The following is a 22006-nucleotide window of genomic DNA, read 5'->3' as shown; positions in this document are numbered from 1 at the left end:
TCCCATGTTACACACGTGTGTGAGTGCATTCCCCGGGGAGATTTCTGGTCTCCCTGTGTACGCTGACCAAGTATGCTCAGGCAAGGGACGGTTTGGGCACGAGGGTGTGGCCAGTGTCCCCTGATGGACCTTGCAGCCTCCTGCTGGTGCCCAGCTGTGCTGGGGATCGGGTGTCGCTGGCAAGGCCAGTAAGTACTGCCCATGCCTCCCTGCTGTTTGAAGTGAGTGGCTCGCCGTTGGAGAGTTAACCAGCTTGGTCAGACTGGAGTCACATACAGTCCAGAATGGGGAAGGATGGCAGATTTACTGAAGATTAGTGACCAGTGGTTTGGTGGTCACTGTTACCGATGACTAGTTTTTAATTAAGTTACAGATTATGATCTGAATTTTAAATTCCTTAGCTGCCACGATGGGGTGTGAACTCTTGACTCTAGGTTACGGGTCCGGTGAGTGTGTGCAGCCAGAGAACAGAGCCCTTGTGCTTCGACTGCTCTGTGTCTATCCCAGGCAGACATTAGACACCTGACTGGGAGATATCCGGAGCCTGCTCCAGTGCATTACAGCACTGACTGATTTGGGGTGGTGTCAGTGAAGTTGGGGGGGGGGGGGGGGCGCGCGGGGGTGCACAGGGGGAGGTGATTGAGGATGGTGTCAGTGGTGGGGGGGGTTATGAATGATGTTATTGGGGAGGGGAGTAGTGATTGAGAACAGCATCAGTGAGGGGGAACGGTTACTGTGGTGACCTCGGTCTCTCCTCGGGCTGCTGTGTGGCAGGTTCTGGAAGTGGATGATCTCACCTGCCTCCTTGCACCTCTCTTCCCGGATTCCTGATTACTGATTCCTGATCTGTAAAAGGGCAGGGAGCGTTACAGAGTGCCTGGAATTAAAAGCTGTGAGTCAGCAGGGAGACAAACGTGTGATTGCACACTGAACACTCAGCACTTCCCATCGCAGCGCACTGACTCACTCGCCCAGGGCTGCACTGTGTGTGATTGGGAGCCCTGCACCCAGGGCAGGGACATCCTGCTTTGCTTTGGGGTGGCAGGGCAGGGTGAGGATCTGGTTGGAGGGGGTTAAAGGCACAGGTAGCCTGTTCCCACCCCCTGCCGTGTTTGTTGAGGAGGGGACCCACTGATGGAGGTGAAGGGTGTATCTGAGACTCGATTGAATCACCAGATTTTCTCACGACTGCTCACTTAGGGACTGTGGTATTGGTTTATTATTGTCACATACTGAGATGTAAGGAAAAGCTTTGTTTAGAGCATACAACAGTACAGCACAGGATCCACAATGTCGTGAGGAACTAATTATACTAATGACACCTAGTCCCTTCTGCCTACACATGATCCATATCTCTCCATTCTCTGTACATTCATGTACCTGTCCAAGAGCATCTTAAACACCTCCATCGAATCTGCCTCCACCAGCACCCCTGGCAGTGCATTCCAGGCACCCATCACACTCGGTGTGAAAAAACAACTTGCCCCACACATCTCTGTTAAATTTTCCCCCGTTGTCTTAAATTGCATGCTGCCTGATATTTTCGACCTTGGGGGAGAAAGATACCAGATATCTGTCTATGCCTTTCGTAATCTTATAGACTTCCATCAGGTCTCCTCTCAGCCTCTGCCACTCCAGAGAAATCAATCCAACCTCTCCTTATGGCACATGCCCTCTAATCCAGGCAGCATCCTGGTAAATCTCCTCTGCACCCTCTCCAAAGCCTCCGCATCCTTTCTGAAATGGGACGACCAGAAATGAGTGGAGGTCGGTTTTATAAAGCTGTTTTATAGAGTTTTATAAAGCTGCGATTAAACTCCTGATTCTTGAACTCAGTGCCTCAACTAATAAAGGCAAGCATGCCGTGTGCCTTCTGTCCGTACCATCGGACAGGTGACGCCATTACATAAGTACGAGCCTCTCTCGCCCATCAGCCTTGAACCCCCTGCTATCCTCAAACCGGACTGTTCCCCGCCATTCAAGGTTGGATGAGCAAGAATCTCCTACAACTCAAAATTCACTTACAGGAGGAAGCCAGGTGACTGACTGGCTCCCAGCAAGTGATCCCACCAGTCCCATTCCACTCTCTGGTGTCTCTGAACACCAGCAACTTATTCTCATGTCTCAAGCGCATCAACTTCCCCCCAGATGCCACCACTCACCTACCCACTAGGGGGTCATTAACCTATTAATGAACCTACCAAAGGAAAAGTAACCTCCCAACCCACTTATCTTTGGGATGTGGGAGGAAACTGAAGCATCCAAGGGAAATCCATGTAGTCGCAGGGAGGATGTGCACACTCCACACTGGCAGCAGCTCAGGTCAAGACAGAACCAGAGTCACTGGATTCTGTTGGTGAGGATGACCCGACAGAGGAAGACCACAGCAACCAGGACTTTGGCACCGTGCCTGTTGCTGTGGTCCAGCAGGGAAGGAGTAATGCAGTGGTTATTGGGGACTCTATAGTGAGGGGAACAGACAGGAGATTCTGTGAACCCGACAATGAATCCCAGATGGTGTGTTGCCTCCCTGGTGCCAGCGTACGGGATGTCACGGACCGCATCCAGAATATTCTGAGGGGAGAGGGTGATCAGCCAGAAGTCTTGGTACATGTAGGTAGAAAAAGACAAGAGGTCCTGAAGGAGGAATACAAGGAGTTAGGAAGGAAGTTGAGAAGTAGGACCTCTAAGGTGGTAACTTCAGGATTACTACCTGTGCCACGTGCTAACGGAAGTAAGAATAGAAAGATCTGGCAGATGAATGCGTGGCTGAGTGACTGGTGCAGGGGGCAGGCCTTCAAATTTCTGGATCATTGGGACCTTTTTTTGGGGGAAGCATGACCTATTCACTAAGGATGGGTTATACCTAAACTCCAAGGGGTCCAATATCCTGGCAGGAATATTTAATTTAGCTATTGGGGAGGGTTCAAACTAATCTGGCAGGGGGATGGAAACCAGGATGTTAGGATACAAGATGTTTCTATAAACCACCTCCTCTATCCTAACAAGTCCAAGACAGTGTGCAGTGAGGACGGTAAGAAGGACAGGCAGGTGAAAAGTAAGGATAATTTGCCGAACAATAGAAGTACAACAAAATCAGTAGCAGATACTGGCCTAAATGTACTATATTTAAATGCACGTAGCATTAGGAATAAAGTGGATGACCTAGTGGCCCAACTACAGATTAATAAATACGACATTGTGGCAATCACCAAGTCATGGCTTTATGATGGATGTGATTAGGAACTAAATGTCCAGGGGTACACGGTGTATGGGAAGGATAGGCGGGTAGGCAGAGGGGGTGGTGTAGCCCTGATGGTTAGTAATGATATAAAATCAATAGAAAGGAAGGACATTGGGTCAGAAGAGGTGGAATCCTTATGGGTGGAGCTAAGAAATAGCAAGGGTAAAAGGACAATAGTAGCAGTTATATATAGGCCCCCTAACAGCAGTCCGGATGTGGACTATAAGTTGCAGTTAGAAATAGAAAAAGTGTGTCAGAGTGACAACGTTAAAATAAATATGGGGGATTTTAACATGAAGGTGGATTGGGAAATCCAGCAAGACAGTAGATCTCGGGGGAGTGAGTTTGTGGAAGGTCTATGGGATGGCTTTTTGGAGCAACTTGTTGATGAGTCCACCAGGGGATTGGCTGTTTTGGTTTGGGTGCTGTGTAACAAACCGGAGGTGATTAGGGAACTAAAGGTAAAGGAACCATTAGGAACTAGTGATCACAATATGATTGAGTTCAGTTTCAAATTTGAGAAGGAGAAGCTGATAGCAGGTGCATCAATATTTCAGTGGAACAAAGGAAATTACAGTGGTATGAGAGAGGAGCTGGCCCAAACTGATTGGAAGAGTAAGCCATCTGGAGGGATGGCAGAGCAGAAATGTATAGAATTTCTACAAGAAATAAGGAAAATGCAGGATAGATATATTCCAAGAAAAAAGGTTTTGAATGGAGAGAAGGCAAAAATGTGGATAACGAGAGAGGTTAAGGCTAAAATAAAAGCAAAAGGGAGGGCATACAAGGAAGCAAAAATTAGTGGGAAAACAGAAGACTGGGAAACTTCTTAAAAAAACCTGCAGAAAGAAACTAAGAAGGTCATTAGGAAAGAAAAGATGAATTATGAAAGGAAGTTGGCAGATAACATTCAAAAGGATACTAAGTTTTTAAATATATGAAGAGCAAAAGAGAGAGACAGGTTGATATAGGACCAATCGATAATGGTGCGGGAGAGATTATAATGGATGATAAAAGATGGCATAGGAACTAAATGAGTATTTTGCATCAGTCTTCACTGTGGAGCACATCAGCAATATACCGGATAGTCAGGGGTCTCAAGGAATGGAGCTGAGTTCAATTAAGATCACTAGAGAGAAGGTGCTAGGAAAGCTAAATGGACTAAAGACAAATAAGTCTCCCGGACTGGATGAGGTGCATCCCCGGGTTCTGAAGGAGGTGGCTTTAGAGATTGCGGAAGCACTGGAGATAATTTTCCAGGAATCAATAGACTCCAGCATGGTTCCGGAGGACTGGAGGGTCGCAGATGTAGTTCTGCTGCATAAGAAAAGTGGGAGGCAGCATAAAGGAAATTATAGACCTATTAGTCTGACATCGGTGGTGGGAAAGTTATTAGAATCAATCCTCAAGGGTAAGGTTATGGAATACCTAGAGGTGCAGGGCAAGATGGGTCCAAGCCAGCATGGTTTCGTGAAGGGAAGATCCTGCCTGACCAACCTATTGGAGTTTTTTGAGGAAATCTCAGGCAGGGTGGATAAGGGAGAGGCGGTAGATATTGTGTATTTAGACTTTCAAAAGGCCTTCGACAAGGTGCCGCACAAGAGGCTGACTAATAAGATGAGAGCTCATGGAATTACAGGTAGGATATTGGAATGGGTGGAGCATTGGCTGGTTGGCAGAAAGCAAAGGGTGGGAATAAAAGGATCCTGTTCTGGTTGGCTACCGGTTACTAGTGGTGTTCCGCGGGGGTTGCTGTTGGGGCCGCTTCTTTTTACTTTGTACACTAACGATTTGGATGCTAGAACATAGAAAAAACTACAGCACAATTCAGGCCCTTCGGCCCACAAAGCTGTGCCGAACATGTCCCTACCCTAGAAATTACTAGGCTTACCCATAGCCCTCTATTTTTCTCAGCTCCATGTACCTATCTAACAGTCTCTTGAAAGACCCTATCGTATCCGCCTCCACCACCGTTTCCGGCAGCCCGTTCCACACACTCACCACTCTGAGTAAAAAAAACTTACTCCTGACATCTCCTCTATATCTACTCCCCAGCACCTTAAACCTATGTCCTCTTGTGGCCACCATTTCAGCCCTGGGGAGAAGCCTCCGACTATCTACCCGATCAATACCTCTCATCAAGTTATGTACCTCTATCAGGTTCCCCCTCATCCTCCCTCACTCCAAGGAGAAAAGACCAAGTTCCCTCAACCTGCTTTCATAAGGCATGCTCCGCATTCCAGGCAGCATCCTTGTCAATCTCCTCTGCACCCTTTCTATGGCTTCCACGTCCTTCCTGTAGTGAGGCGACCAGAACTGAGCACAATACTCCAAGTGGGGTCTGACCAGGGTCCTATCTAGCTGCAACAATACCTCTCGGCTCCTAAATTCAATTCCCCGATTGATGAAGGACAATACACCATATGCCTTCTTAACCACAGAGTCAATCTGCACAGCCGCTTTGAGCATCCTATGGACTCGGACCCAAAGATCCCTCTGATCCTCCACACTGCCAAGAGTCCTACCATTAAGACTATATTCTGCCATCATATTTGACCTACCAAAATGAACCACTTCACACTCATCTGGGGTGAACTGCATCTGCCACTTCTCAGCCCAACTTTGCATCCTATCTATGTCCCTCTGTAACCTCTGACAGCCCTCCAAACTATCCACAACACCCCCAACCTTTTGTGTCATCCGCAAACTTAGTAACCCACCCCTCCACTTCCTCATCCAGGTCATTTATAAAAATCACAGAGCAAGGGTCCCAGTACAGATCCCTGAGGTACACCACTGGGCACCGACCGCCACGCAGAATACAACCCTTCAACAACCACTCTTTGCCTTCTGTGGGCCAGCCAGTTCTGAATCCACACTGCAATGTCCCCTTGGATCCCATGCCTCCTTACTTTCTCAATAAGCCTTGCATGGGGTACCTTATCAAACGCTTTGCTGAAATCCATATACACTACATCTACTGCTCTCCCTTCATCGATGTGTTTAGTCACCTCCTCAAAAAAAATTCAATCAGGCTCCTAAGGCAGGACCTGCCCTTGACAAAGCCATGCTGACTATTCCTAATCATATTATACCTCTCCAAATGTTCATAAATCCTGCCTCTCAGGATCTTCTCCATTAGCTTACCAACCACTGAGGTGAGACTCACTGGTCTATAATTCCCTGGGCTATCTCTACTCCCTTTCTTGAATAAGGGAACAACATCTGATGGAGTAAATGGTTTTGTGGCTAAGTTTGCAGACGACACCAAGATAGGTGGAGGAGTAGGGAGTATTGAGGAGACAGGAAGGTTGCAGATAGTTTAGGAGAATGGGCAGGGAAATGGCAGATGAGATTCAATGTTGAGAAATGTGCCATTGTACACTTTGGAAACAGAAATAAACGGGCAGATTATTATCTAGAAGGAGAGAAAATTCAAAGTACGGAAGTACAAAGGGACTTGGGGGTCCTCGTGCAGGATACCCTAAAGGTTAACCGCCAGGTTGGATCAGCAGTAAGGAAAGTGAATTCTATGTTGGCATTCATTTCGAGAGGTTATAGTATATAAAAGTAGGGAGGTGTTGATGAGGCTCTACGGGGCACTAGTGAGGCCTCATTTGGAATATTGTGTGCAGTTTTGGGCCCCATATCTTAGGAAGGATGTGCTGATGTTGGAGAGGGTTCAGAGGAGATTTACGAGGATGATTCCCGGAATTAAAGGGCTTACATATCATGAGCGTTTGTCAGCTCTCGGATTGTACTCACTGGAGTACAGAAGAATGAGAGGGGACCTCAGAAACATTCAGAATGTTGAAAGGACTGGACAGAGTAGATGTGGCCAAGCTGTTTCCCTTGGTGGGTGAGTCCAGGACCAGAGGGCACAATCTTAGAATTAGAGGGTACAGGTTTAAAACAGGGATGAAGAGAAATTTCTTTAGCCAGACAATAGTGAATTTATGGAATTCTTTGCCACGTACAGCAGTGGAGGCCCGATCATTGGAGGTGTTTAAGGAGGAGATAGATAGGTATCTAATTAGTCAAGGTATCAAGGGATATGGGGATAAGGCCGGAAATTGGGGCTAGAAAGGAAGTGGTTTTTTGGGGGGTTTTTAAGCTCATGGAGCAGACTTTTTTCCCCCATTTCTCATTTCTTTTTTCTTTTTTTTTCTTTTCCCTTTTCCCCTTTCTTTTCTTTGGACCAGACTCAATGAGCCGAATGGTCTACTTCTGCTCCCTTGTCTTGTATGATCTTGTGAGGCAGTGGTACTACCTGCTGCATCACTGCTCCACTCTGTATTGAGAGAAACCAATGGTGTTGTCCCTGGCACCAGCTCCGATCCCTGGCCTTTGCCTCAGTTCATCCATAGCACAACTGTGACCCTGCTGACACCAGTGCTAAGCACCTCCACCTGTCTGCAGCTGCCTGCTTCCTCTGCCTGCTGACTGGCCTGGGCCCCTGAGACCCTAAGTGTTATACAGTGACAGACCCGTCCCCACCAGCACTGTACCCCAGCATTATACAGTGACAGACCCGTCCCCACCAGCACTGTACCCCAGAGGAGCTGCCAGCCCTCCTGGCCAGTCCCCCGCATTCTAATCCCCATTACCAGGAGAAGGTTCTGGACTGTGCAAACCCGCTGCGAGACCCACGAAACTGGCTCGCCCACTCCAAATCTTTCCCTGGTAAACAGGCCTCAACTATACAGGTTTCATCCTTGTTTTCAAATTCCTCCTTTGTCTCACCCTTTCCTGTCTTTGTCACAGCCCCCCTTCCCTGTCTGTGTAATACCCCACCCACTGCCTCGCTCTAACCCCGTCCAGCACCTACAGACATCCTTCTCCAATCCCTGACCTCGTCCCTATCACTGCTCCACTGGTACAGTACTGGTGGGGGCGGGTCTGTCACTGCATAACACTGGGGTACAGTACTGGTGGGGATGGGTCTGTCACTGTATAACACTGGGGTACAGTGCTGGTGGGGACAGGTCTGTCGCTGTATAACACTGGGGTACAGTGCTGGTGGGGACAGGTCTGTCACCCTGTAACGTTTGTGGTGAGAGGAATTTGTGATGACTGTTGTGTGCGTGACAATTTGCTGAGCCTCTGTGCCCTGTTGCAGCATTGCCCGTGCACTCAGCTCCGTGGTGACCCTCCTGTTGAGTGACTGGTTGTGTTTCTGTTTGGTGTGTGGAATTCCCCTCTGTACTGATGATCGCAGTGCAGCCTCCTGGGTCCACACCAGCTTCCTCGCTGTATCTTCTGATTATCACAGGACTTGCATGTTCCTTTAAACCTATCTCATCTTGTTGGTTTTAAGCATTTTACTGTGCAGATTCTTTGAACTGCCAGTAAGTGGTGAGTAATCGCCAGTGAAGGACTGGTCTGACTGACACTGTCAGATGATGTGTTCTGTGTGAGCAAGGGGGCTTGACAGCTGCTGAGGGAGTCTGACCACTGACTGAAGCAAGAGCAGGCAGTGGATGAGTTGGTCCAGTAGCTGCATCCCATCTGGAGTCACTGCTGTAGCTCAGATCTACCTCGTTGTGACCTTGCACCTTATCGCACTGCACTTTCTCTGTAGCTGTGACACTTTACTCTGTACTGTTATTTTTACCTGTGCTACTCTGTACTAACTCAATGTAACTGCACTGTGTAATGAATTGACCTGTACGATCAGTATGCAAGACAAGTTTTTCACTGTACCTCAGTACAAGTGACAATAATAAACCAATACCAAGATTGTGTTCTTCACTGATCCTAATGAATGTCACGCTGCCTGTTGCCAAATCTCCCCGCACCCAGGGTCCTGTCCACAGATTGTATGCCACCTGAAATCAGAGTGTTCAGGTCAGACACCATCACCTGCCACTCCTGCCTCCTGGTCTCCAGTTGGCTGCTGCCATAGCTGTTGGTTTCTGCGGACCTGGCTCCACCACTGAGTGTTTACAGGACCTCTCAAGTCCTCTGCAGCAATGGTAGAATGCACCTCTGTGAGTATCTGAAAGGGCTGCTCCTCTGTTTCCAGTTGCACTTCAGCCCCATGCTCTTTGGGTACTGGGTGCGGAGAGGGAGTTGGAGTTGGTGAGTAGGTTGGAACCACCTTGTCTGTCTGCTGCTGGCCAGGATGGCCATTTGCAGGTCCAGACATATGGGCTGTCCGGTGGTCCATCCAAGACATCTGCTTGCCCCTCTTCCAAGGATGTATCAGTGCCTGGGTGTTCCTGGAGAGGGAGCACTGCCTCTGCTGCTCCTCTGGAGGCCTTCCAGGACCGGTGGGCACCACAAGGACTGAAGTGCCTCCCAGACAGCGAGAAGCACATTTTAAATTGAGCTTTGCTTTTTGCTGTTTTGCCATTTTGTTATGTTGGGTGAAAACTGTACAAACACACAAAACAACAAAATGAGTTGTCCACAAGGCAGCAAATAACTGCCCTTGCCCGAGCCTTCGGGAAGTGCTGGGAACTGTTCTTCCCTCTGTGAAGGACATGGCCACTTTACACCATCGGTCTTTACACTACCTACACAGGTAAATTTGTAAGAAACAGAAGCAAGAGTAGGCTATTAAGCCCTCTTCCTTCTCTGTCGTCCAATCAGATCATGGCTGATCTTTGACCTCAGCACACCAACCCCACAATGCCTGGAGTCCTTGCATATCCAAAGGTCTACCGATCTCTGTCTTGAACATAATCAATAACTGAGCCTCCAGCAGAGAATTCCAAAGATTCACTGCCCCCCCCCCCCCCCCCAAGTGAAGAAATTCCATCCCATCTCCACCCTGAATGGATGACCCTTTAGCTTGAGACTGTGACACCTGGTTCGAGACATCCCATTGGGAAACGTCTACCTTGGGAGCCCTCTGCTGTTTCTCAAAGAGATCACTTCTCATTCTTCTGGATGCTAGACAGTATGGGCCTAGTCTATTTAATCTGTCCATGTTGGGCAAACCCACCTTCCCAGGAATCAACCTGGTGAACCTTTGCTGCATGCCCTTTTCTTGTTACCATCATCGGGGAGGAGTTACAGGAGCCTGAAGACCCAAACTCGACGTTTCAGAACCAACTTCTTCCCCGCTGCCATCAGATTTCTAAATGGTCCATGAACACTACCTTATTATTCCTTTCCTTTTTTTTACACACTTATTTATTTTTGTAATTTATAGATTTTTGTGTCTTTGCACTGTACTGCTGTGTACCAGTGCAGTCTCATCAGAGCCTACTATGATTGGAGCCAAATGTATCTACTTTTGTATTCAAGTCCTCTGGCAATAAAGCCCAAATACACATGTCCTTCTAAATGCTTACAAAACCAACCTTCAACTCCCAGTATGTCGTGTATCAGGACACCCAGGTCTCTTAGAACACTAACAACTTTCAGTCTCTCACCATCTTAAAACAAGAAAAATCTGCACTGATGATGGAATTTTCTCAGTTAAGGTGGACATCTTGCTCTGAGACTGTGACACTGCGGTAAACAGGAGAAATGTTGTCATGGCATCTACTCTGTAACAGCCTGTATAGAATTGTATAAGTTTTCAATGCGATCATCTCTTCACAAGATCACAAAACAAGGGAGCAGAAGTAGGCCATTCAGCCCATCGAGTCTGCTCCAAAGAAAGGGGGAAAAAAAATGAGAAATGGGGGAATGTCCATGAGAGAAAAAAACTATTCCTTTCTAGCTCCAATTTCCGGCCTTATCCCCAAATCCCTTGATACCTTGACTAATTAGATAACTATCTATCTCCTCCTTAAATGCCTCCAATGATTGGGCCTCCACTGCTGTACATGGCAAAGAATTCACTACCCTCTGGCTAAAGAAATTTCTCCTCAACTCTGTTTTAAACCTGTACCCTCTAATTCTAAGATTGTGCCCTCTGGTCCTGGACTCACCCACCAAGGGAAACAGCTTGGCCACATCTACTCTGTCCATTCCTTTCGACATTCTGAATGTTTCTATGAGGTCCCCTCTCATTCTGCTGTACTCCAGTGAGTACAGTCCGAGAGCTGACAAACGCTCATGATATGTAAGCCCTTTAATTCCAGGAATCATCCTCGTAAATCTCCTCTGAACCCTCTCCAACATCAGCACATCCTTCCTAAGATATGGGGCCCAAAACTGCACACAATATTCCAAATGAGGCCTCACTAGTGCCCCGTAGAGCCTCATCAACACCTCCCTATCAACACCTCCCTACTTTTATACACTATACCTCTCAAAATGAATGCCAACATAGAATTCGCTTTCCTTACTGCCGATCTGACCTGGTGGTTAACCTTTAAGGTATCCTGCACGAGGACCCCCAAGTCCCTTTGTACTTCTGTACTTTGAATTTTCTCCCCTTCTAGATAATAATCTGCCTGTTTATTTCTGTTTCCAAAGTGTACAATGGCACATTTCTCAACATTGAATCTCATCTGCCATTTCCTTGCCCATTCTCCTAAACTATCTAGGTCTCTCTGCAACCTTCCTATCTCCTCAATGCTCCCTACACCTCCACCTATCTTGGTGTCATCTGCAAACTTAGCTACAAAACCATTTACTCCATCATCCAAATTGTTAATGTACAAAGTGCGGAACACCACTAGTAACCGGTAGCCAAGTAGAACAGGATCCTTTTATTCCCACCCTTTGCTTCCTTCCTACCAGTCAATGCTCCACCCATTCCAATATCCTACCTGTAATTCCATGAGCTCTCATCTTATTAATCAGCCTCTTGTGCGGCACCTTGTCGAAGGCCTTTTGAAAGTCTAAATACAAAACATCTACAGCATCTCCCTTATCCACCCTACCTGAGATTTCCTTAAAAAAAACTCCAATAGGTTGGTCAGGCAGGATCTTCCCTTCACGAAACCATGCTGGTTTGGACCTATCTTGCCTTGTGCCTCTAGGTATTCCATAACCTCATCCTAGAGGATCGATTCTAATAACTTTCCCAACTCTTGTTCTTCCTTAACTCTGGAGAGTACAGGTCCACCCTCGCATTTTTCCATCTGCTACGTCCTTGCTCTTTCACTTAGCCTGTTGATATTCCCCAAAGTGTCTCCATATTTTCCTTGCACTGCAACCCAATTTTGTATCGTCAGCAAACTTAGGTACGTTACACTCGATCCCCTCATCCAAATCACCAATACAGGTTGTGAGCAGCTCGGGCCCAGCACTGTCCCCTGCAGCTCCCAACTGGTGACAGTCTCCCAACCTGAAAACATCCTGTTTATTCCTGGTCTCCGCTGTCTGTCCGTCAATGAATCCTCCGTCTGCACCAGTATTTTACCACACTACTGTGTGCTCTAATTCTGTGGGTTCAGCCTCAACAAAAATAAACTCATCAAATGTGATTTTCCTTTACATATGAACATGCAAATGAGTAACAGTAGATCACTTGGACCCTCAAACCTGCTGTGCCATTGAGCAAGGTGATGGCTGATCTGATTGTAATCTCCAACCCACATTTCTGCCAACTACCAGTAACCTTTCACCTCTTTGCTTATCAACAATCTATTTATCTCAATCTTTAAAAAATCATTCACAGAGTCTGCTTCCGCCACCCTCTGAGGAAGAGAGTTCCAAAGACCTGCTGCTCCCTCAAAATATTTCACCTCATCTTTTTGTCTTAAACGGGCAACCTTTATTTTTAATCCGTGCCCCCGGTTCTAGGTTCTCCCACAAGAGGAAACATCCTGACTGCATTCACCTGTGAAGAGTCAGCAGGATCTCATGTCTGTCTCTGATTCCAGTGGAAACAAACCCAGCCTGCCTAATGTAAGACAATGTCCCATTCCATGTGTCACCCTAGTAAAGATTTTCTGAACCGCTTCCAGCGTGTTAACTTCCTTCCTCAAATGAGTCCTTGCAGGAACTTGGCGTTCACATTTAACACCCTAGTTTCAGGTTGAACCAGAATGCTTTCAATTGTGATGTAGTGCTGTATCACATTATGACCACTGTCCTCTGTGTGGCAGCCTGTGGTGCCTTGGGCTTGCCCTCACTATGTGTATGCCCCTGTGCTGCTGACAGGCTTGTGTGGTTTGAGCACGCGGATTGACGGGATGTTAATAAACTGTCCTGAATGTTATGGGAGGGTTTTTATTTACTGGCACTTTTAGTGACCGTCTGGGCCCACAAACCTGCAATGAGAGGGCAGCCATTGGATTGGAGTGTTCGGCCCACACTGTGTGTGGGCGGAAACTCGCTGATTTTTGAGAGGGAGAGGGCAAATGTTACTGTGGCCCCTATATGCAGTTTGACGACATTGATGCTGCCTGGTTTAGTAATTGGCTTATTATTGTCACATGTCCCAAGATACGGTGGAAAAACTTGTGTTTCCATGCCATCCAGACAGATTATTCCAAACCTGAGAGTACATTGAGGTCGTACACAAGGAAAATAAGACCATGTAGGATATAGTGTTGCAGTTGCAGACAATAAGGTGCAAGGGCCACTATGCAGTCAATTGGGAGATCAGGAGTCTATCTTTATTGTACAAGAGGTCCGTCCATTCTTATAACAGCAGGATAGAAGCTGTCCTTGAGCCTGGTGGTATGTGCTTTCAGGCTTTTGTATCCTCTGCCCGATGGGGAGGGGAGAGAAGAGAGAACGTCGGGGTGGGTGGGGTCTTTGATTACGTTGGCTGCTTTACCGAGGTAGTGAGAAGTGTAGACAGAATCCGTGGAGGGGAGGCTGGTTTCCATGGCGGACTGAGTTCTGTCCATAACTCTCTGCAGTTTCTTTCAGTCTTGGGCAGAGCAGTTGCCGTACCAAGCCGTGATGCATTCAGATAGGATGCTGTCTGTGCCTCATCTATAAAAAATTGGTGAGGGTCATGAGGGATATGTTGAATTTCTTTAGCCTTCTGAGGAAGTAGAGACATTAGTAAGCTTTCTTGGCCATAGCATCCATGTGTTTGGACCAGGTCAGGCTATTGGTGATATTTACACCTGGGAACTTGAAGCTTTCAACCATCTCCACCTCAGCACCATTGATACAGACAGGGGAGTGTACTCTGCCCTGCTTCCTGAAGTCAATAACCAGCTCTTTGAAGGAAAGGTTGTTGTTCAGGAAGGTTTGAGCTTGGGATTCAAACCTGCAGGAAGAAGCCAGGATTTCTATTGTGACTTCCTATGGTGAAGTTCCCTGGATCGGAGCTGGGATAAGAAAGTGTGTGGGAGACAGTGGGATTTTGGACTTCAGGGGGCAGAGGGGACAGGTTGAAGCCAGCACTTGCTGAGGGAATGTCGAAGGCCCCCCAGGCTGACTGAGAATCCTGATGCTCAATGCACATCCATGTGTGAGTGAGGTGTGGAGAAAGCATTTCTTTGCATCTAACCTATTTTTCTTTAAGAGATGTTTATTTTCGTTTAAATATTTCCAAAATTCACATCATTTTCAACTTAAAACATTATCATCCCTGTCCAGGATGTACTGTAGCCCCTGCACTGCCTACTGTCCCAGAAGGCCTCTAGAGAGCCAGTGGCTGCTGCGTGCCCCTGTCCCCACCGCCCAGGCATGGATGTATCCTTGGAAGAGGGGTAGGCAGTCTGATTGGCTGAACCCCTCCATGGCCCGCTGCCTGGACCTGTGAATGGCTGCCATGGTCAGGCACCAGGAGCAGACTGACATCCCCTAACAAACTCGGCCCCCTCTCTGTATCAGGTGTCCGAAGATCATGAGCATGGGGCTGAAGTGCAACCAGAACATGAGGAGTAACTCCTTCAAATACACAAAGAGGGACTTCAGCCTCTCGCAGTCCAGTCTGGATCACGGACTCCTCCAGGCCATGACTCAGAAGTCTGTGAACCAGCTTAAGAGCCTATTGCTTAGCACTACTCTGTGCAACACTCTCCACCCAGGTCCCTGATGTAAAGGGGGAGCACTCCCGCATGGAGAGACCTGTGACCACTGCAGATCTGTGACCATGAGGAACACATGGTCAGTACAGGATGAGAGGATGTACCTTGTGCCCGGCCTGTGCAGAACCAGACCAGTCCATCTGCTCTGAGGAAGGCCGGAGGGAATGGCTCCATGCATATGGATTACAACTGGCCAGACATGGGACATCATTGTCACACTCCTCTCCCGAAGGGGACTGGTCACATCACAGCCCGGTACAGAAACCCCAACGCACAGGAACATGAGGCTACAGAGAGTGGTGGACTCGGCCACTTCCATCCTGGGTACAGCTCTCCCCACCATCAAGGACATCTACAAGAGGCAATGTCTCAGGAAGGTGATATCCATCATCAGGGACACCACCATCCAGGCCATGCCCTCTCAATGCTGCCATCAGGCAGGAGGTACAGGAGCCAGAAGACCCACACCTCAAGGTTCAACAACAGCTTCTTCCCCACTGACACCAGGTTCTTGAACTGACCTGAAAAACCCTTACATTACTTTAATCCCTCTCCGTCTCCCCCTCCCCCCCCCCCCCCCCCCCGGCCTCTCCGTCTCCCCCTCCCCCCCCCCCCCCCCGGCCTCTCCGTCTCCCCTCCCTCCCCCCCCCCCCCCGGCCTCTCCGTCTCCCCCTCCCCCCCCCCCCCCCCCCGGCCTCTCCCTCCCCCTCCCCCCCCCCCCCCCCCGGCCTCTCCGTCTCCCCCTCCCCCCCCAGAGTCCGATTGCTTGCAGAGCCCTGAAAAGATATTCCTGATCCATTCCAGGGCAACTTGGTCCACCTTTCCCAGAGAGCTGGTTTCTCACCCTTCCTCTGGTTGAAGGTAACTGACAGACCAGCTCCCTGGGAAAGGTGGACCAGATGTTGTCCTGGACAGACTGGCTGAGGTGGATAACGTGGGCCAGCACAAACCCAGATGGGAGGATGGGACCTGGATAAAGATCTTGTAATCCATGCTGATGAGGTAGAGTGGATGCCCATTCTTAAGAGGCAGAGATCTCTCCCTGCTGTAGGCAGCAGGACATTGACTACCCTATGCCACGAGGGGCATCTCTCTGGTCATCAGGCTTTCCCCTGGACCCTCACCTAGTTACTCCCCAGGACATCCCAGAAAGTTCCAGTGTCAGCCCCTCCGTCTGCAGGAATTTGCCTCTCAAGATCTGGTAGGGGCCATTGGTCGGCTCCACCAGTGTTGTCTGAGCATGTGGTCAATTGGCTGACCTTCAGCAGGTCCTCCCAAGAGACTCTGTGCAGGTTCTCGCCGGACAAGTTAGCAGAGGGCAGAGCCCTGTGAAGGAGATGAACGATGTCTCCCTTTCTGCCCAGATCCACGATGGAGGGGCTGTCATCAGCCATCAGCTCCGTGAGTTGCATACGAACACCCTGCTGTTTGCCCAGCGGTAGAAGAAAGGAGAGGCACGGTCCAAATTGGGTAGGATCCAGATCCACAGCCTCCCAGATGCACCTCCCAGGACCTCCTTGAGCTGCAGGTGCCTCACTGCGCCCTTCTCATTGTCCATCTGCCACAGGGCTGGGTCCTTGGGCTGCAGGTTCAGCACCTCCCTCTCCAGCTGTCTGATCTCAGAGTCCCACAACTCGGGCAGCTCCTTCGTGTTTTCCCGACATGAGGCAGAAGTGAGTCCTGCCCAGGTCCCACCGTAACCTCAAGGAGAAGAAGCCCTTATCCACCTTTCCCAGTTGGCCCAAACAGACGGAACGAATCCTGGAACGGCTCGTCCTCCAGCACCCAGTTGTTGAGGTGCCGGTGCGCAGACTGTGCACTCTTGCGCAGTGGAATGAGCCCCACTCACACTAGGTGGTGGTCCAAGCACTGGCTGAAGAGAAGTCCTCCTGCAGAACATACAGACAGTCGATTCCAGGGCCTCATCCTCCAGGTGAAGGCGCTGCAGTCAGGGTGGAGAGTTTCCCAGATGCTCAAATTTGTTTGTGACTAGAAAAAGTGGGGGAAGTGTGTGATGGGACAGTGCAGAGGGAGCTTCACTCTGTATCGAACCCTGGGAATGTGTGGTGGGACAGTGCAGAGGGAGCTTCATTCTGTGTTTAATCTGTGGCCCGCCTGGGGTGTGTTTTTGGCAGTGCGGGGTGGGGGGGGGGGGGGCTATGACTGGTATTTGACTGTTTGCCATTGCAGTCTAGGCTGGGGAAATGATGAGGAGGGCATGGAGTGGGAGGTAACAGAGACTGCTGGTTGTTCACTCTCTCCACCAGGTGGAACTCATTAAGTCACCACTTCCTCATTCTGGTTTTACAGAAGGAATGGTTGAAATTATTTCCAAGTGAATTCCTGTTCATTGCGTGATTTTTTTTTGGGCTTCCTTGGTTTGTATTAAGTTAATCTCCCACCAGTGTCTGCTGTCTGTTGATGGGGCAGTGAGTGTTTAATGTGCATGGTGGGAATCCTCCTGCACTTGTTCTGGTTACAGAGTGACAGTAATAGTAAGTGGTCACTGGCCTAACCCTGGCCTGGGGAGAGGGCTGGCACAGTGGCCCCATTTCCAGAGCCAGTTATTGGTGTGCTCGGGGCAGCTTTGGGTTTGCCCTCTCCATTGGCAGAATTGTTGATCTGTGGACAATGTGCGGTGTTTTCCCCCTCGCTCAGCCCTCCCTTAGAGCGAGGGGGAATTGCAACTGCTGGCTCGTGCAGAGTCACTACAGGCAGTGAACCTTTTCATCCAGTCCACCCTTTTGACCAGCAGACACTGACCATGAGGTCCAGTTTACCAAACGATAGGGTCACTACTGGCATTGCTTGAAGACCCAGCTACCTGGGGCCATTTGCAATGAGGTCTGAAAGTCCTTTGGGTCTTTTTAAATGTGCGATTTTTTAAAACAAAAGCTGTCGATTTGGAGGTGAGGAGAGTTACCAGCGTGGCTTCAGTGTCACAACAACCTGGTAACTCGACCAACATGGGCACTAGTGGGGGGGAGGGGTGGGGCAGATGAGGAGGTCTGGTGGTGGAGCCCAGGCTGGGGGCAAAGGTCAGCTCCTTGTGGCTCTGAGAGAGGACAGCAGCATTCTCTGCTGAGTTGGCAGAAGTGGGAGGGTGGTGTGGTCAGGGTGGCTGATGTCACGGAGGGCTCGTTCCTCCTGAGGGTGAACCGCAGGGAGTGTGGCCCAGGTCCCCTGTGGTCTGGTGCAGAGGATGGGTGGATGAGCAATGGTCAGGGTTGATCTCCAACTGCAGGGAGTTCAGAGTCTTGCAAGGCTTTCCGGTGAGCAGCTCAGCTCCCGGGGAGAGTGAGGGGGATTTGGCAGAGTGTGGGGTTAATGTGGGGAAGCTGGGGGGGAGAGAGGGGATCGCGGTTAATGTGGCAGTCCAGAGAGGGCTGGGGGAATTGGGTTGGGGGATGGAGTGTGGGGTTAACATGGGCAGACGGGAGGGTGTGGGGTTAACATGGGCAGATTGGGGGGAGTGTGGGGTTAACGTGGGCAGGGTACATCAGGAAGCTGACAAAGGGACTGTGGGTTGGGCAGAGTGAGACTGGGTCACGGGCAGGAGAGCAACCTGTGAAGTGTGAGGTAACAACACTGGTCCGTTAGAAGTTTGAGGCAGGCAGGAGAGGGGGTGGAGGCTGACACGGTTATGTTGAGGTTGGGCACTGGCTTGTGAAGGGAGAGGGTGTATGGGCAAAGGAGGGGTTTCACGTGATTGTTGGTGGGACACTGCAGCCAGGGGCAATGTCAGAGCATGGGGACCTCTGCTGTAGGACCTCGACCCACAACGCACAGCCATGCCTATTAAACACTGAGCAGCAGATGTGGTCTCAGCTCTGGGCTGCTTGGGGCTCAGATCCCATCACGACCTTCGGCTGATTTCAAAAGGGAGACTGATAGATTTCTGAAATAAAATTGCTGGAAATTCCCAGCCAGTCGGGCAGCATCTATGGAGAGAGGAACTGTCTTGGGCTGCTCGCCCTTCATCCTGTGGTTTTTGTTAGACTTGACGTGTTTATAGGATGTGAATTCATTCTGCAAGGTTTAAGCTGACTCGCTGAAAATGTTCAAGACCTTACCCCCAACAGATTACATGCAGGGAGAATTTAAATCACCATGTTCTGGGGGGTGTTAGGATAGTCTCGTGGGGCTGAATGGTCCACTCGTGTTCCTGTGTGGAAAGTTCTTGGCTTGCCTTTAATTTCTGTGTTCCATATTTTGTTTTTAACTGTTTTCTCTGGATTAAGCTAGAGAGGGTGCAGAAAGAATTCACAAGGATGTTGCTGGGACCGGAGGGCTTGAGTTATAGGGAGAGATTGGACAGACTGGGACTTTTTACTCTGGAGCGTAGGAGGCTGATGGGTGACCTTGTAGATATATAAAATCACGAGGGGCAGAGATAAGGAATCTTTTTTCCTAGGGTTGGAGAATTATGAACTGGAGGGCATAGGTTTAAGGTGGGGGGGGGGGGGGGGTGGAAATTTAAAGTGGACCAGAGAGCTGTCAGTGGAAGTGGTAGAGGCGGGTACAATTACAATGTTTAAAAGACAATTGGACAGGTACATGGATAGGAAAAGTTTAGAGGGAGATAGGCCAAATGCAGGCAAATGGGACCAGCTCAGGTAGGCACCTTGGTCAGCATGGACAAGTTGGGCCGAAAGGCCTGTTTCTGTGCTGCGTAACTCTTATGACTCCATGTACGTGTTTGGAAGGGAGTCTTTTTGATCCCACCGGTGCCGCAACGCCTACAGTTTCTGCAGGGTTTGTTGGGCCCTTGAGCAGAGGTCCCACCCGAATCTCTCTGTCTGCACCGGGCTCACAATCCACACTGAACGCATCTTCACTGCGGGCTACAAGTAAGTTTGTTTTTATTTGCACGTGTGTCTGTCACATTGAAGTGAAATGGGGCAGTGGTGCTGTTTCTGCCGGCTGCATGGGTTGCTGCAAAATAGTGCAGAATGCTGAATCTTTGCAAGTTAATTTTAGTTACTTTTCAGCTGAGTCTGATAAAGAGTTTTGTGGTGATGATTCACCTCCCTGGAATTCCTGCTTGATTGTAACCTCTCTGGTTGTTTCCACTTGGTCTTCAAACTTGTGTATGTGTTTGTGCATGTGTGTCTGTGTTTCAGTGTGCGGTCCTGTGGCTGCATGTGAGCAGGACGATGTGTGTGCACAAGCAGGCACGTGTATGCGTGTTAGTTAATGCTGGGGAATTTCTGGTGCAGTTAGCCTGTGCACATGGACGGGAGTGTGTTACTGCTGGGAGTGATCAGGGCCCTGACTCGACAACACTACAGCTCCCCTGAGCCAGCTGTGTGTATTCTCCCCTCATGGTAGAGCAGTCACAGTCAGTCGTGAGTAGGGCAGTGACAACCAACAGCAGGAGCCAGTCCACTGATGAAATGGGGAAAGCCCCAAGTGTAAGGGATGCCTTTTGGGCAGAAGGGTTGGGGGAGGAGTGAGTGCCATCTGTTTGGAGGGAGTGGGATGAGGCTGAGGGACTCGAGGTGAATTGTCACACCCTTGAAGGTAAGCAGGAGGATGCCACTCAAAGGTAGTGTGTGCTTCAGTTTGACGGTGTTCAGGGAAACTGCTGCTTTCCAATGCAAGCCCTGGTGCTGTTGGCAAAACTGATGCAGAGTCCGTGCCAGTGCGGAGTCCCGGTCTTTGCACCTGGCAGTCAGCTGCATGTCCTCTCTGTCAGCTGAGCGAGGGAGTTGTAGACAAATGCAGCACGGAAACAGAATTTCAGCTGATCAAGGCCACACTGACCACCAACACTATACTACATTTGCTCTAATCTTATATTAATCCCATTTTTTGTTAGAACATGGAACAGTACAGCACAGGAACAGGCCCTTCGGCCCACAATGTCTGCACCAAACATAATGCTGAGTTAAACCAAATCCCTTCTGCCTGCACTTGGTTCATATCCCTCCATTTCCTACCTAACAGCCTCTTACATGCCACTATCGTATCTGCTTCCATGCTTCCACCACTCTCTGGCAGCCAGTTCCAAGCACCTGTACTGTGTGTGTGTAATATATTGAAAACTGCCCCACACATCTCCTTAAAACATCCCCACCCCCCACCCCTTGTCTTCAATGCATGTCCTCTAATACTTGACATTTCTACCCTGGGTAAAAGATTCTGGCTGTCTACTTCTCATAATCTTTTAAACTTTTATCAGTTCTCCCCTCAGCCTCCAATGCTCTGGAGAGAACAATCCAATCTCTCCTTATAGACACGCCCTCTAATCCAGGCAGCATCCTGGCAAACCTCTTCATCCTCTCCAAAGCCTCCACATCCTTCCTATAATGGGACGACCAGAACTGTATGCAATACTCCAGATGTGGCCTAACCAAAGTTTTTGTACAACTGCAACATGACTTCTTTACTCTTGTACTCTCTGCTCCGACCAATGAAGGCAAGCGTGCCGTATGCCTTCCTTGCCACCCTATCTACTTGTGTAGCCACTTTCAGGGAACTATGGACTTGGACTCCAAGATCCCTCTGTGCATCAATGCTGTAATGTGTGCTGCCATTAACTGTGTACTTTCCCCTACACTTGACCTCCCAAAGTGCAACAGCTCGCACTTGCCTGGATTAAACTCCATCTGCCATTTCTCTGCCCATATCTGTTTCTGATCTATATCTCGCTGTATCCTTTGACAGCCCTCTACACTATCCACAACTTCACCAATCTCCTCATTCCCTCTACGTTCCCATCAACTTACCCCTGGTTCTACCACTCACCCAGGAGCAATGGGAGGAAACCGGAGCACCTGGAGGAAACCCACACGTTCACATGGAGAATGTGTAAACTGCACACAGACAGGACCTGAAGTCAGAATTGAACCTGGGTCTCCGGAGCAGTGAGGCTCTACCTGCTGCACCATTGTGCTGTCCAGCAGAGGTTGTAGGT

The 22006-nt window shown here is 49.2% G+C and overlaps 1 protein-coding gene across 3 annotated transcripts in view; it reads left to right on the top strand.

The window, feature by feature from the left end:
* Positions 1-22006, top strand: part of igf2bp2a (insulin-like growth factor 2 mRNA binding protein 2a) — a 95299-nt gene that overhangs the window by 27273 nt on the left and 46020 nt on the right. The window lies entirely within an intron of this gene.

Source organism: Pristis pectinata, chromosome 1 (genome assembly GCF_009764475.1).
Source record: "Pristis pectinata isolate sPriPec2 chromosome 1, sPriPec2.1.pri, whole genome shotgun sequence".
NCBI lineage: Eukaryota > Metazoa > Chordata > Chondrichthyes > Rhinopristiformes > Pristidae > Pristis > Pristis pectinata.
Note: the sequence above shows the minus strand (reverse complement) of the source record. Positions and strands in the feature narration are given on the sequence as shown.